This window comes from Cygnus olor, chromosome 4 (genome assembly GCF_009769625.2).
Source record: "Cygnus olor isolate bCygOlo1 chromosome 4, bCygOlo1.pri.v2, whole genome shotgun sequence".
Classification (NCBI taxonomy): Eukaryota; Metazoa; Chordata; class Aves; order Anseriformes; family Anatidae; genus Cygnus; species Cygnus olor.
Window position 1 is genome coordinate 34,259,636 of NC_049172.1, and position 18,101 is coordinate 34,277,736.

Sequence of the window (18,101 nt, forward strand, 5' to 3'; positions counted from 1 at the left end):
CTCTCCAAACACCACCTCTTGCAAGAGTCTTGAGTGGTTATAAAAGTCTCATGCTTATAAGAAGGAAGAGATGTTTAGCCAAATCAGCTTCATATAATTTTAATTGATATTTGCACTTCATGGGGGTCCAACCCAGCACTTGAAGTGCTGAAATACCAAAATAAAATGCATGTTGCAGTCCAAGGTCAAGATAAGCACCTCAAAGTCAGAATTTCCATGTGAATTAAAGCACTATATCTTTAGAGGTTTGTATCTCACTATTTATAGTACAGCTCTGTGGGGCCTGGTCTTGCAGCCCTTAATCATATGAATAGTCCCATTCACTACCACCACTCACGAGAACAAGGACTGCAACAGCATCTTTCTCTGCCTCTTTCCCCATCAGCAACTGCTAGCGCAGAGGCTGCAGAGCAGATGCCATTATAACCCGCAGCCTGATCCTGATCTCCACTTACAGTGGCACATCATGGGTAAAACCACTGCAGACACTGGCGTTACCGCAGGAGTAAAACAGCTGTGAGCTAAGTAGGATCAGGATCAGATCATCTGCTTACAGCCTCATATGTTTCCAAAACATTCTCTGATGGGGCTGAAATTTTCCATGATTGATCTCTGGCCAAAGGCGACTCTTCTTTTTTCCTTTTTTTCCTCTCCCTCTCTCTTTTTTTTTTTTTTTTTTTTTTTGGGGTTAAGCAAGCCCTCCATTTTTGAGAGCAGAGCAGATTTTGGAAAGAGGTCAGAGCAGCACTGTGAGGAGCAATTCTATAACCCACAGCCCTTTTGTTCAAGTCTTTACATCCCAGAAGTGCAAAATGTGATTTATTACTGTAAGATAGTTAATTGCTTAAAGAGGCCAGAAAAAAAAAAAAAAAAAAAAAGTGCTATTGGACAAAAATACTGTGTTTTTTTCCAGTTTCTTATTCAAACACAACTCCTGCTTATATTTTCCTCTATTTTTTTATACTGTGCAATAGCAAAAGTCAAAAAGATACCACCATACAGCTGGTTGCAGAAAGGGAACTAATAAACCTGACTACAAAGCAAATCAATCTTGCTCTGTGTGGTTTCAAGAGTGTAAAAGAATCCCACTGCTTCACAGAGCCTATGCAAGGAGCTAACTCACGGGTCCCAAGCCCAGGAGAAAGAGCAAGCTCGAAGCTGCTCATAAGAACAGAACCAGCAAGAGGGCCAGCTCATTTGCAAGCGAGCAGTTGATATAAACACATTGAAAAGCACAGACATTTTTTTTGTTTTATTAGTGTTAAAAATAAAATTTAAAAAAAGGTATGAATGAGTCTTCTACCATTTGCCTCTGGACAAAGCCTCTCTTTACTAAAGCGGAGCAGGAGATGGAGAGCCTGCTTTAGTTTCTCCAGGTTTTTGTTTCTGGCTCAGTGGTTTCTGCCTGAGCGCAGCCCAGATTCTCCGAGAGGTCAGCAGCCATTCAAAATCGCTCCTGCTCCCGAGGACCAGCCAAGGCTCATTATGTTTCTGTGCAAACATCCTCCTGAAATCACAGCTCCACTGACAAACAGTTTTTGCACAGTAGAAAACAACAGGGTAAATCACACCGAGCTAGAAGTTGCCACTTTATAGTTTCCAGCCAATCTATAGAAAAGCTTGTAATAGCGTTAGGGCACTAAGTCTTGAAATGGGACAAAAGCAGGCAGCGCCCGTCAAGCACATGTGTTGTCCTAAGGAGGATCCATGCAAGGGTCAATTTGATAAAATGGTCACATATTTAATAATTTTCAAACACACACAGTGAGGGCCCAGCCCTTGCTCAACAGCAGAATGATCTGTTCAGCAAAGAGGTTAGTCTACAGCAGGCATATAACACAGATGGGGAAAAAACTTACTCCACAGTGGAAAGATAAAGAGCTGCTTGAAGGGGAGGTCTCGTCTCACACCACTGATGGTACGTGCTGCCCCACCTCCAGCAGTTCTCTCCAGGAGTTCACCTCTCCATCCTGCACTGAAAAGAAAAGTCATGGATTTTGTTAGATTTCCATTATTTAGCATGTATATATCCAAGGGCAGAAATCCTGTTACTCTCATGGCAGACCAAAGCCTGTGTGCCACTGGCACCATGACAAAGTGATGGTATCTATGAGGTACCAGTGGAGCAGCTGTGAACCTGGCGCTTTGGGGCTCAGTTTCCTTATCAGTCACAGACTGCCTCAGAAATCATGGGCAAATCACTCACCTGTCCCACAGGACCACGGAGCAAGACTGTCTCAGATGCTTGTATCCCCAAATCCCTGCCCCACCACCATTTAAGTGCTGTTACAGTGCAATGCTGGACTGTTTCAGCAATGCCGACATCTTGTTCCAAAACCCCACACAAGCTTTTCCTCAGCTGCCCTGACAGCCCAGTTAGACACATTTCACATTAAATGAAGGAGAATGAGGATTTCCTTCCAATCCAGGGATGCCAATAAACACAAGGCTTCAGAACCGACCTCATGGACGTTGGAAATCTTTGTCTCTGCACCACATTGCTTTGGCAAAGGCCACAGGGAATGCAGCCTCCCCTAGTGCATGCTGGCTGGTCAAGGCTGTGGACCCTCGTCTCCATAAAACATGGGATGCTTGGAGCCCAAGCTTCTCGCATCAAGTATTCTGACCACTGGAGGGCCACCCAAAAAGAGAGAAGGGGTGCTGCTCCTGTGGTGTAGGTTGCTGCCAGAGTCCCAAAAGCATTACCCAGCCCTTGCAGCTGTAGTGATGATTGGCGGTCCTGACTCATATGAGTAAGCCAAAAGAGGACTTTGGTTTATGATTCTGGATTTCATCAAGAGTCCTTCCTCAAGTCCAAATTTAAGACTCTGCCTTCTGTTGGCAAGCTGGGTAGAGCTCCCTCCTCTGCTGTGGGGACTGCGCGCGGGGAGCGGGTTAATGCAGGGAGGCACAAAAATAGTGCGGCGATGGGTGACCACAGAAGCACCATAGTTAGACATGGTTTGTTTAGTGCCAGAAGTATGCAAGTCACTTTGCCAGACAAGATTCCTCCTCCCAGTGAGGCTCCCAAAGAGCCTATCATCAGTTTTTTTAAGTGTTTGCAGTTTGCTGGCTGAAGCTTTCCACTGGAGTTGGTCTTGCCTAGGGGCTGTACACTTGCAGGGTTGGAAAACACAGTGCTGATGTATTCTTGCCAAATCCAGCTTGTTCCTTGGATTGTTTCCTTTCTCTAATCACTGTTTATCTTTACACGGGCCAGATTGGCCCATTTCTTCCACTCTTTCACTAGTCTCTACAGCAGATATATGATCTCTGAAATTCTTCCTTGGCTGACCACAATTCATTCATCAGGGAATAAATTTATCCCTTTCTTGGACAGTCAGTAAGCACTCAGTGAATTTCCAAAGGCATTTCTAAGGCCTCAGCCACCTTGGGTGTCCCAGTGTCACATGAGCAGCACCCTCAGTGCACCCATGCTTTTCTCCTTTTAGCAAAGATCCTCCCACCCATAGCCTACAGACGAGCTGTATCTCTGGCTCTTGGAGGGGAATGAGCTCCTCCCCACTACCTCCATTTCAGCAAGTAAGGAGGAAAAAAAAAAAAAAAAGAAAGAAAAAAAAAAGAAGTACCCAAAACCTGCCCTCTGCTGAGTTTCTAAGCAGGGAATTTCAGTGAGCCAGCCGTGTTTGTGATTTCTGCTCTCTTTCTCATGATATTTGTTTTGATTCCATCTAACCACCTCTGTAGCTTCTATACTCCCAGACCCATTTGCTTAATGTTCTGTTATCACTGCTTATATTTCAGTATATGTTCTACTCTGAATAGGTGAGATGGATGAATAAAAGATTGTCATCCCTTTTTACAGATAGACAAGTGAGAGAGTGGAAAAATTGGGTTATTCCTCTGAAGTCTGCAGCACAGTTAAAAGCAGAGCCTCAGGCCCCCCAGCTTGGTACCCTCATAAGAATCTCTCAATTTTTCCCTCCAGACCTATTCCAGCTCATTCTGTTCTTGAAGGGGTGGATGGACGTGCTTCAGCAGTACCTCTAGCTGCCTGGGACAGCATCAGCAACACTTTCACACCAAAGAGAGAGGAAGTCACTCGCCACTAAAGCACTAGGAGGCAGATTCAACCCTTACATAAGTGAAAGCAGCTCTGTTTTGCCAAGCCAGAATTTGCCTCTGTATCCATAGCATTGCATTTTTGAAGTTCTTCTGGCCATAATGAAAAGGGCTCTGGTAACCCAAAGAAACCATAAAGCCCAGCTCTGAACTGGCTATAACACAGTCAGCTGCCATCTCTGACAGCTGGAGATCATTGGGCTGCGGACGCAGTGCCAGCATGCAGATCCATCACCCGTTGCCCCCCGTGGGGATGCAAGGACCATCGCCAGACTATTCCCATCTTGCAGCCAGAACTGTGGGGCTGAGGCAGCTCTGCTGCCATCTCATGCTGTGCTGCTTCTGGCCTGCCTCCGTCGAGAGCCTGCTCTCCACCACCGGGAGCGGAAACCAGGGCTGAGCTCTGCAGTGATGCATGGGGCCCTGCCTGCTTCGCCGTGGGAATTTTCACACGTTAGCCTCTGCAGAACTCCCACTTAAAAATGAAAATCTCAAGTTTGGGGCAAAAAAAGTATTTGCCAACACATCGTAATTGGAAGTGTTTGAGTTCAGTTTCCCATTGGCTGCACAATACATTTATATACAATTTCTAACTTTTCTCCTCTCAGACATTTGGGTGTACAGATCTTTACAGAAGAAAAGCACTATGATTTTATAAAAGTCTTGGAAATGCTGCCTGTGTCAGTGCACAGGGTGGTGATGTCCAGGCAGCTGATGTTACTGGGCAGGTCAATGTCATTGCTAGAGTCATCTTTGTCAGTGATGAGCGATACTTCATTCAGAGTGGTGACATCAACTCACAGGCAGTGAAGACAACAAAGTTTGCTTGGAACTTCTGATCATGCTGTCTTGAAATACTTAAGCAATGTTATATCACTCTGATCTGTGTTTTTCTCCATGTAAATAAAATTACCAAAGCCACTTTTTTAATAATCTTAGTGACCAATTAAAAATAAAAAACAGCTGATTTTTTTAAGAACTTTCACATAGCCCTCTTTCCATTTTCCACAGTGAGGCACAAATGCAGCATACACAAATACTATAGCCTTTACAAAACACAAAACTCGAGCAAACACAAAATTATGCCCCAGAATTACTTTGACTCTACACAGCAAATGAAAGAAACAAAAAAAAAGGGTGCATGAGCCCTGGCATGCTAAGGCAACAAAACCTCTCTGCTGACCTTGAGAAAGAAGCCCTTCCTGTCCTCTGCCCTACATCAGCATCAGCCACAGCCAAAGATACTGCAGATGGCAACATGCCCCTTGGCCACAACTCATAACCAAAAGACTACACCCTTCTGCAGTCATTATTCCAGTGGGCACAACAATATTTCAACTTAGGCTCTAGAGACCTCATGAAAATCAAGCTTGCTTGCTACACATAAAAGGGTTCCTATGGCCCATTTCCACACTAAAACACCTGCACTACAGAGAACCGTATAAAAGGCCAAAGGTTTATAAAAAATAAAAATTAAAAAAAATCCAGTAAACATTTTCAATAAATGGTCTAATCGCATTCAGTTCCTTCAGAGCTTGCTGGAATAATCATGAACTCTGTCAGTGTTAATGGGGGTGTTATAAGTATCTGTGTAGGACTGCCTCTGTAATTCAGCATTAATTAGCTGAATCATTATTTTAGAGTGTTACTGAATTATCTTATAATTACCACCTAACTTGGTGCTTGTAAATGAGGCAACAGAAGGAAATGGCAATTCTTTTAAATGTACTTAAAGTTAAGAAGGCATAATAAACACTCCATTCTGTCCTTTTTAGAAGCTTTTTTATCTTCTGTGAGATGTAAGGCTAGTACAACGGCTTTCATCTATGCCTTGTAGATTTATTACAATCATTATAACAAATGGAAATGAATATTATTCAGGTTTATTACCCTATAGTATATCTTTATGAGCACACAGGAAACCATGTTGCTTCTTTATCCAGAGCCTATAAAGAGAATGAAAGATCCTGCCCTGGAAAGCAGAATATTGTGATTAAAAAAAAAAAAAAAAAAAAAAAAAAAAAGATAATTTGACTCTCCTAATTTAACTGTTTTGCTAATAACTTATCTGCTCTGATTCCCAACACAATCAGGACTAATTGTTGCACACTAAGAAGCCTCATTACTGATTGACTAGGAAGGTAGTTAGGAAATACCACATATGTTTTGCTGTCACTGATTTTGCTCTGCAAGTGCTAATGCTGTGGTGCAAAGTCTACTGGACCACATCCCCCCGCCTGAAGCGTACAGAAGCAACGGGAAAGAAAGGGAGTATGTTTATCACTGGGCAAAACAGAAAAGCTTGTAACACCTGGCTGGCTCGGGTTCAGGCTCTAGGGATTAGCTCTGAATGCTGTGGACAAGACACTTTGCTCAGATCATCATGTGTTCCCGCGGGAACTGCTACTGAGAGCAAGATCTTCTGACGGCATAGGCACGTTTCTAAAATCATAAAGAAGCATGTTAAGTGAATCTCCCCTTATGCTCAGGGTTTACGGGAAGGTACTTTTCGTAACTTCTCCACTTCGACTAAAAGAGATTGTCCAGGTCAACAGATCTGAGGTCTGCTAGACCAAAGGGGAGTCAATGTTGTGCAACCAGTTGTACTAGCAACCAGACATTTCTTGCATGCTTTAGTTTCTCAGGGTGTATTCAGAGATTTGCAGCAGGCAGTTACAGTCTGCATTCTCTTACTTTTACCACATACTCCTCCTGCGGGAGTCACAACATACCTGTAGTCTCCATTTTACCCCTATTTTGCAGGCAGAGCTGGGGCATGTTAGCACTTGACTTGTTTAACTGCTAAGTGATTCTAAATATGAAACAAAAATCAATATGCATATATGAAGAATGAAGATACTTGAAAAATCTTTGTTGTGAACAGATTTTCAGCCTGACTATTCTCAAATACATTGCTTCCTCAACACTAAATATTATATGCAGTTTGAAATAATGTAATAGTTTACCGTGGATGATTGCTGGTAGGATGTTACTGATACACCTAAGATATGAAACACTAAATCACACTTTACTTCTAAATCTATGAGAAGGGATGATTTTCATATCCTGGCATGTTTATTGCTCTGAGACTAAGCCTGTTATTTATTAGGGTTTACTCTGTAGTTCTAAGAAATGGCAGAGTATTACTATTGTGATTGCTCTTCTTGCTAGAATCATGATGGCATTCACTCTTCATACAGAGCAGTTTAAATCACAGCAAGAATTCACAGTACAGTTAAATAATTTGGTGGCGAACATAGTCCACAAATAACCACAACTTACTTGTACTAGAGTTTTACAGGTACATAGGAGAATGTTCTTCTTTACTTGTCTTTCTCTGCCTTCCATACCAAGGTCCACTGATTAAAAATGTGTGTCAAAACTGTTCTTCAAAAGCAGCATTTTAAATAGAAATTAGTGGTCCATTATTTGGATATACAACCATACTGAAAACTAGAATATAAAACACTTGAATGTTCATATGGTGAAAATATGAACCATGGAAAATTTTTGGTTGGAAGGAACCTTGGAAGCTGATCTAGTTCAACCTCCTTCTCAAAACAGAACTAACTTTAAAGCTTGATCAGGCACCTCAGGACCTCAGGTGAGAAAATTTTGCTTACTTCATGAACTTTCCGAAGCTCCAAATAACAAAATGTAGCTCTTTGTTCAGTTAGCATCCATAAACCCCCTCATTTGGAGGCATTTAGATTTGTTATTCTTACCCACACCATTAGTATCAGCACAAGCAGTAGTTCTAAGTGTTGGTATGGTTGCCAGCCAGTTTGCAGATCCTACTTCCAATTATTCATAACACTTGGAAAAACTATAAAACATTTCCACACCGAGTGGATTCTTGACTTCATTTTTGTTTTAAAATACTAATTTCAGCTGAATTAGCTCTTGTGTTTCTAAGAAGCAGACTAAGGAATAAGCTTTCTGCTGAAAAAACTAGTGCCCTCCCATAACTTTAGAGCAAGGACAAGAAGCTGTGCCAAAAAACAGCTTCTCTATGTTGTTTCTGTGCAGGTCCACCAACATTTGGTTAGAGGATGAGCCTTATAAAAATTGTAATTGAACACACTCGGTATAGACTTGCTATCCTTTAACAGATACCATCTGTGAGGATACCAGCCCCATGGAAATGAACCTTTTGATGAAAATAAGCTGTCCTCACAAGGACTGTGGCCAGGCTGTAAATGAAAGCCAGAGAAGCCTTACTCTCTGGAGCTGCTAACGGCTGTGCCTAATCTGCAGGGTGAGGGAGTGCTTTTTGGGTCTCCAGTGGGGGCAGATTGCAGCTGCGTGCTAGGCCAGGACCTGGGCACAAGCAAGGTGTATGCCAACCCATGCGCCAATCCCCACTGCCAAGGGAAAGAAAGTCTGGGCTGAGGGAACAGCTGGGAGGTTGCTGTCAGATGGACGGCGTTTGGTGCAGGACACGAACACTGAGTGGAGGATGATGCCACATGCTGGGGATGGCAAGGGGCTGTGGCACAGGAAGGATGGAGGCTGGGACAGCAGACTGGGGACTGCTGCTGGAGGGACCAGAAATGAGCAGACCACAGATTGGGATGCTGTCAAGACAGAAGGGTGATTTAGAAAGTTAAGAGAAGGATGAAACAGCAGGAAATATTATTAATATGTTGCACAGTGTGCTTAGTTTCCTTCACTGCTACAGCACCTCACCATTTCAGTTAATCTGCATATCCAACTTACTCCAGGACAGCCAGGACCCAGAGAGCTCTTAGCTGCGTCTTCCCTGCTCCCACTAGCACAGACATCGAGCTGTCCAGAATAAATCTCCCAAGAGATGTTTTCTTCTCTAGCCCACAATTAAATGACTTCTTTGCTCTCTTTTCCTGTTTATGTATTCCTCCTCCCCTGTGATTGGGCTTGGTGGCTGAAGAGTCATGTATTGCTGCACGGAGTGGCAAGCGTCCTTCCCTCCCTCTTTACAGCTTCTCCCTTAACATTTCTCCTGTGTATCCTAATTAGTGCATTGCCACCTTTGGGCTCCAGGTCACTTTCTCCAACTTAAAGCCTACTTAATGTACCATTATGTAACTTTGCACATTATAGAGTATGAAAGTATGCAACAATGACAACTCATTTTAAGGTTTATTCTGTTAAACTTGAAGAGATTTTCTGCACCCCACTGCATTAAGTGTCGCAGTACATCGACAAATGCAAAAGGATACTTAAGAATGAAATTGTTCACACTACCCAGTCGGCACCTCAGGTTGTTAGATTAGGAAAACCACCTTGCACCTGCCCTGACTGTAGCATCAGGAGGTTAACTCCAGTGTTCAGGCATTAGCTTAAATGCAAACAAAATGTGTTTACTTAGTTCAGTTTGAACATGTGCAGCCTCAGTTGCCTGATAGCCTACATGATACCACAGCATTTGCAGTTGTGTTGATTTTTACTGCCAGGATAAATCTTAATACTCTCCCTTTTGGTTCTTTTGTGTGTGTATGTGTATGTGTGTGTAAATGTGGAGGGGAGGGTGAAGGAAAGCAGATGCAAAAGTACTATATATTTGCGTTCTCTTAGGTTCATCCTGAGCTCGTTTAAAATTATCTTATTTACTCTCAGGCTTTTTATTAAGAATCCAGTTTCAGGAAACATTTTACGTCAATTTCACACTCTTCCAGGCACGTAACTATTTGCCTGGGAGCTGGTGCCAAGACCACAAAATACATAGTTTCTGATGATCATTTTGTTGGGATCTACTGCTGGCAGCCATCGCCCATCCCAGCACACCACTTTTGCAGAGCACTGGCAAGGTCAGCTCCTTGCAGCCCACCAGGAACAGGCTCTCCAGCAAGCTGTGCCCAGCATTCACCATAACTATGGAACAAAACTCAAACAACAGTTCCTCTAAAAAGTTTGTCTGACAGCTCACAGATCCGGATACGTCATTTCTTGGCATCTATCTGTCAAATTATTTGGCAGTTCTCTCTATATGAATTGTAGCAGTTTAGCTGCAACAATTTCCAGATCAAAGCTGTCAATCACTAGGCAATTCCCACAAGGACATGCAAAAGGACCTGACTGGGAAATTACCTGAAGCTGCAATAATCTAAAAGATGTGATAAAGAAAAAAAGCAAGATTTCCCAAATTATATGGACAGAAGTTCAATTACTGTTTTCCTTTGTACGGTTTAAGATGGCAAGCTATCATAGCCACAAGATCTGGAGGCAAAATCTAGAAAGTGAATTGCAATTCATCTATTTCCTTGGCATTCCCTCCCTTTCCAATTAAATATGCTTTTCTTTTCTTTTCTTTTCCATTATTCTGAGGAGGCAGTAAACCTCAGTCTAAATGAGCATTTACATGAAAATCAGAGCTCTCCAAGGCATCCACTGAAACTCCTTTAATACAATATTTGCGTTAATTTGATTTTCTGTCTTGCCTGTGGGAGAGTTTCAATCACATTTGGTATGATTTATAAGTGTACTCACCCCTCTCCTGCAGAGGTCATTCCCTTTCCTAAAACCGCATCATTTGACCACTAAGAATTCCTTTTACGAGTAAACAGCTGAGTAACCAATATCATTCACAGACAACAGTAAGCACAGTCCAGTTTTTATTAGGGTCTCTCAAATGTCAAAAAGCTCACTTTAATCTCCAAGAAATATAATCTGTTTACATCACCTGCAGCCTCTTGGTTGTCTCCTTCATAAAGACTGTTTTCTTGGGCTCACTGACTAATCTCTTCTACCTTATCTTATGAAGAATCCAGCCTCATCATACATATTTCAAGCAGTCTTTCCCTTCCCAAACCCAAGTGAACCAGGGAATTGTAGTCAGTGATTCTCATTTATTTATCTCGCCTCTTCAGAATTTAAAATCACACACAAAGGGTTAGGATACAAGCACCTTCTTAAAGATATTTAATCTTGCTCTCAAGATATCTATCTCACTTTGTTTTATTAAAATAATCTGCCACATGCTATTGAAACTGTCTCTCAAATAAACAAATACTTTTTTTAAGAGGGTACATTGAGTAAATGTATTGCTCAAACTATTAAAAACAGCATTTAGTATTGTATACATAGATTTATTAAGCCTTTATCAAATATGGAATGATGTGCAACAAAATAAAAGCTAAAGTCAGTGGCAGAACAGTAAAATTTATTAATAATCAATATAATATATTTCTATTGTTAATCTATCCTAAGACATGCCAAAGTACTGCCACACCTGATGTAATACTGGACCCAAAGTAATTTTTTTTTTTGTTAATCTCTCTGTCTGTTCTGTCCCCACATTTATCTCTGTGGCTTCACAGTACTACATAAACTTATCAAGAATTTGTACATATATAGAGAGAGTAAAGTAAGCATCTTGCCATGTTTGGATGTTTATCTTCTGCTTGGCTATGTATGTGTGGTTGTGTGCTTGCTGATCAGCCATACAACCCTAAAAAATTAGTGTCTTTCAGTCAATATATATCTTCAGGATCTTGGGTTTTGAATTTTGTGAGATTCCTCTTTCTTGCAATCTGAAGCTCTTACCAAGTCGTTATTTATCTCGTCGGCCAACTTATTTCCCCTATTCACCTACATCAGTTTCAAGTCTCAAAGCTGTGGAAAAACCCAGAAGATTTCTACGTGCTTGTTTGGCTTCTTTTGGGGAACTTTGTCTTGATTTTAGAAACAGCATGCATTACCCAGCCTCAGGTCGGCTCTTCCATCTATATTACCAGTTGGCTTAAAAATGTTTCCTCCCCTACACTGCAACAGACAGAAGTCTGCCCAATTTTTCTTCTCTTCTTGGTCTTTACAGACTATCTTTACAAGGAAGATAACAAACTTTGCATGTGTGCATTGCATGATAATGAGCAGTGCAGAGGCAGCTAACCTATCTCCAGAAACCAGGTAAGGGACCAAAAGTATGGTACCTCCTGAGTTAACATACCTGTAAAATAAGTTAATACGCGTATCTGTGATGTATGTACTCCAACTTGTTTTACTTGCTTTTACAGTGGCTATAATCCAGCTGTGCACAAAAAATATATATTTACACATGGCTTGCAAGGGCCATGCAGCTTCGGTTGACCGTGTTGTTAAAGACAAAGCAGAAAACCGCAAGGAAAGCCTGCCAAACACTGGGACAGGGTAAGCTTTGTGGCTGTTCAGACTTGAGAAGCTCACATCAGGGGACATTCCCAAAGAAGATCCATGCACATCATCTGCCTGAGAGTTTCCTCAGCAGAAATCCCCTGCACCAGGCAGGAAATCCTACCTGCCTGCAGCAAAAGGCCCAGAGCTGTTGGCGACCTGAAGGGTGAGTGAAGCTCATGCACACCGTGCCAGAGACACTGTCTTACCACCTGGTGTTTAGTGAGAGGCTAAGCCCACAGTAGCTCTCTTCCTGGCTCAGTGGCTTTTGGCTGCACTTCTCTAGATGACAGGGCTTAGCCGTCATGTCACTGATCACAAAATCACTTGTTGGTCTCTGCGGGTAAACAGTGAGAGACCCCAAAGTACATCATCCCAAATCACAGCTGGGTACCAACAATGCCACTATCCATACCACTACCCATCACTCACAGAAGTTATGGTGTCAGCGGACTAATGCTGATATTGAGGGGAAAAATCAGAGAAGTGGTATCTACCAGTTCTCTGGGCCACACATTTTTATGGGTCACTGCCTGTCCTCATAATGCACCCCAAAACCTAATCCACCTGAGCTGTGGGATTTACCTAATGCTTTGTTAAAATTTCAAGTCCAACCGAAAGCCTGTCAGCCTGCTCAGTTTCCCACTTGCAGTGTTCCACCATTTCATTACCGTCCTAATAAAATGAAGCTTCTTGTTTCTAGATGTGTCTACAGTCCTGATAGCATGAGGCACCCCAATGGGATCTGTGTACAAACTTAGGTGTTCTGTGACCCTGCGCTGTTGCCGTACAGTAACTTCCACTGTGTCTTTGATTGACTTTATCAATGTCTTTGTGGTATTAAGCTTTTTCCTGTGATGTGCAACACTTTGAAGAGTGCCCATTTCAATGTACAGGCATTAGCTATGGGACAAATCTCCTGTTTTTTCTCTCATGGAAAACCTGTTGTCTCTGAGAAGAAGATATGCATTCACCTGAACCAAGGATAATGTCAAAGTATTATTAACTTTAAATCCAACAAGTAAAAATAGCAGGGATGCACAGCAATAACTGGAATCAGATTTAATATTACATTCTAGCAAGCCCTGAAGCAACATAATTATGTGGCCACTGCTGCATCAAACAAGGAATAACCACTGAACACTTTTGAAGACATACACTGTCATTTACAGATGATCTTTGGATAAGATTTGTAACGTGTGTCTGCAGCCTCCCTCTTCCTTTTAGATTTTACAGATGTGCAGGGAACTGGGGAAGCAGAGAAAAAGGAGGATGGAGGAGATATATTTCTATGGTTTTGACAGACTGTTTTATCTGTCACTTCAAACAAAGGTTTCTCTGAACAGCTCTCCTGAATGGTCCACAACAAGAGTGTTATGTCTTATTTCTTACCAAGGCCACTGGGACATAGTCTGGGAGGGCTTCAATCCTGGCTATGAAGACACCTGACAAGAAATACCTTCCTCTCTCTTCATGTGTACCATATCACATCACCTTTCCACTTGGGGATCAATCCATCTTTGCCAGCCCTTTCCAAACTCCATAGAAATGTATTTCAGTATCAGAGTTGTGAATGATTGCCCCCCTGTAACAATTTCGAAGGCAAAAGTCAAACACTCCTAACAGTCTCTGCCCACCAAACCATAACCCTGAAGTCAAGAACCCAAACTAGCTAAGGGGAAATTGAAGGAGGTGCTTCATATGAAACACATTTCTGCTGCCTTCTTTCTCCAGTTCCATTTCTATCCTATTTATACACTATTACTGTCCTCAGCCCTCTGCCTCCCTAGAACTGTGTCTCACCATTGACTCTCTACCTGCTGCAGATGAAGGGGCCTCACAGGGAGAAGGGCCAGCTGAAGACCACAGACACCTCCCTGCTCTCCTGGCCAGGATGCTGAGTCTCCCCACACCAACTTCTTTTTTTAAAAAACTCAGTTTCTCCCTCCTGAGGGAGTGCTCCAAGTCCCCTATTTCATTGGTCCATTTCCCAAAGACTTGTGGTGCCTCCCCAAGTACTGCTGCCCACCTTACTCAGTAGATAGCATCACTAAATCCTCCACAAAGACTGAAAAGGAAAGAGAAAATGACAGGCTTTCTTTTGTGTACTTCAAGACTTTGATACAGCTGAGATGGGTGGATGAGTGTCCCTCTGCACCTTACTGCTGTCAACGAGGAGATACCATTGTTCTCCATGACTGCATCCATTGCCTTCTCCATTTTACCTCTACAGCCTAAATTGTAGTCACCTTATAATGTCATTACTGGCGTGAAACCCATCCTGACAAGTTTCATGCACTTTATAAAGGTCATAGATGGCCATCGTTTTATACCACAGCTGCTTTTAATTCTCAATTTCACAAATACTTACTACATTTTATATACATGTTTTCTGGGTTATTTAACACCAAATGAATTTTTAGTGTCTCTTAAAAGGAAATGCCTTCTCCATACTGCACTAAGTACTTAAGTTCTCATATCAATCAACACCTGAATTACCTGTAAGCCCTCCTTCTCAATTTTCATTTTACAGATTATCAAACTAGATGGGGTAATTTTGAACTCAGTATCTTTTTCACATGTAAGAAGACAGGAGGTCACATAATATCTTTTAGGAATTATTCCAGTAATTTGTGGATTCAGAAATGTCTTGCCTGTGTCACTTTATCTCTCAGATCTGTCTTCTTCTTTATTTTAATCAGAATTGGCATGGCAAAGTGCCTTAGGCTGTTTTGACCCACTGCATCTTCAGTCCTTCAAATCATCTTTCTGACACATTTGATTAAAATGGATCAGTTAAAGGGGACACTGCCATTCCTTGACATAAACTCCTCACTTTTGGTCCCATTGCCTATTCAAGTTCCCAAGAGGCATGGCACCATTAGAGGATTTTCTTCTGTAATCAAACTGTGATAATTCTTTTCATAATGGTGCAATTATCTACTCCTTTCTGGTTTCACCTCAGAAAGTTCAGTGAGTCATAGACCTTTACATCTACTGCATCTACGCCCACTGATGATCAACAAGGAGCGACAGTCCCTGGGACTCATTTACTCTCCACACTGGTTTACAAGGAAGCCCCTGCTTGGAACTAGGCACCCTTCAGTATAGGCTTTGACATAAAAATGACTAGTTCATTTATTCATTTTTGATGACTCCCTGCAAAAAAAAGGCCTAATCCTTTCTGTCTTAACGATGTAAATCATGTTACAATCACTATTGTTACAATTATATAAAAGTAGCATAAATGCTGCAGTCCAGCTCAGTTCCTTAAATATTCCTGTGTTTCCTTTCATTATTTTATACATTCCTCTTACTGAAAAGAGCAATGCTCAGGACATGAAAAGTGAAGCTCATCTGCAGGACAAGTATCATGATGGAAGCTGTCCTTTGCCTGGAAGAGAACCAAAGAAAGTAGATGAAAAAATCAGTACCTAATCTTACTTTTAGAAGTAGCCATGTCTTATGCATAGCTGTCTAACACAAATGATTTCATATTGGCTCAGTTCTTCAAATTTTAAGTCATGCATAGAGAACAAAACTGAAACATGCTGGAAGAGCAGTACTGGTTTGCTAAACTCTCCATCATTCCTGCCCTGGACCAACTTCGACTCCTAAATAAACAAGATTTCCTTTGAGTCCTGGCTGATCTTCCTTTAGAAGTCTTGAGAGGGATACATAATTTCTGCTTTGCGACTGTCTAGCCAGAGCTGCATACGTAATGCAAAATAAATAAATAAAGAAAAACATTTTAAATTGCTTCAATTTGGCCCCCTTCCTGCCTCTTTTGTGTTTGCTTTCAATGTATATATGAGGGACTGAATTTTGTTGTTGGAATTACTCATGAAAAGCAGAGTTCAAAGTGGCAAGAGCAAGAACAGCATGCGCAGAAGCCAAAATGTAAATGTGCATGTACAAGAATTCATGCCAGAAATTCTTGCACATTTGTGGAATGTGCCTCTTCTGACGAGGCTCGAGCAGGCAAGGTAATGTCAATCTTCAGGGGCTGCTGCTAATCCATACAGCAAAAAGCCCTGACAATGTGGGTTTTCTAAATTCATTTCGATAATGAATGCATTCAAACAGACCACGGTGCGTTTGCCTTCCCCAGACAACAACCAAATGTGTTTTAACCATACGTCATTAGTGCTCATGCAGCAAGGATGGGAAGGCAATGGCTGAAAAGGAAATCTGGTCCTGTGATGAAAAGCAGGGAGCTGGGATTTGGGAAGCACCAGGCTTTGCCATTGCCTCCTGAGGTGACCTCAGATAAATCCTTTGTTTCTCCACTCCCTGCCTATGAAATGGGAACAATGCTTCCCTTCTCTCCCAAACTCGAAAGAAATACATTTGCACGGTGACTGGGTGCTGCAGGAGCCAGGATTGTACAAGCACGGACACACCGACAGCATCATTTTTTGAAACCACTCTGGTGACCATTGCACTTGCACAAAAGAGAATAAACCATAGCCACGCAACTGGGTTGGTAAGGATACCTGCTCTCATGGGCAGGTGAATCACTTGGTTTATTTGCATGTGTCTGGGACTATCAGAGACCAACCCATCAAACGAGGCAAAATTTCTGTCATACTGAAACCCTGTCCTGGCTTGTGGGACAAGTATCAGAGGGCACAGTGGGAAAATTTTGCAATGCATTACTTTGGGTTACCAGACACTTAGTCTAGGCCAGACAAATCCTGGTATGACCTTCGTCTTCAGAGTTAGGATACTTTCTCAGAACACAGCTTCATTGCATTGCTCTCTTCAGGCTCTTCACTGTACGTGTCATGGAGAGCCCACCAGAAATCTCTCTTTTCCACGCAGGAAATAAAGGTTTTTAAGAATTTAGAAAACAGATGTCTTTTAATTCTCAAAGTGAACATGATCATGCAGATAAATACCAAACCGTCCTTCACTGCATAACATCTGAGAGCAGGTAATTTCAGGATTATGGAAGAATCTGGAAAATTGCAGAAGGATTTTCCTTTTGCTATCAGAAATTCAAAGCTGCACCTTCATTTAATCAAGAAGGTAATTTCCTCTATACAGCGAGTTTCAAATTCTACTTACGACCTTGATGTCATGACAATTTTGGTACTAACTTGTTCCTCGGTAAGTATTTCTACAAGAACTGTGAATAATCATCAAAATTAACTAGCCTATAGAGTGATTAAATAATTTCCTCCAATTTGCATTTGATATGTTTATTAAGTGCTGGAGGGTGTTCTTTGCTCTCTTATTTTTACTGCTGTTAAACACAATGTCTGGATTTTTGGCATAGGTGCAGTACTATTATGGTTACTACAAAATTTTAATCAGATTACGGTATGAGTTACCATTTGATACTGTACGAATGCCAGTAGGTAGTAGATAAATATTAAGATACAATTAGCTGCCACTACCTTTTATTGTTGGAATTCATTAATATCGAGGTAAGTCTGAGTTCTATGGCAGTGACAATGTTTCTAGTGTGCTGCTTTTTACAGGTTGTAGTTTTGAACAATAGTGCAGGTAGTAAACAAGCTAGAAGATGAATATAAACAACATAAATAGATATAGCAATGTTAAAGCTACAAAAAATATAAATTCCTGCCTGCGTGTTATTACCTGTGCTTCATTTACCCTACCATTGTCAACGGGACCCATGATTCAAGACATATAATTCCTTGTGAGACATTTTCATTTTGAACCAGATGAAACTATCAGTGCTGATCATCAATAAAAACTGTGATTTTAAACGTATTGGAAATCTGTGCTTTCAAGTGCATGTCTTGGCCCTTTACATAAGCAAGTGGTTGCTAAAGCCAATATGCATTAGAAATGCAATTGTACTATACTTAGATGTGGTTCAACCATGGTTATAACATGGGCCATTAAGAAGCATTAAA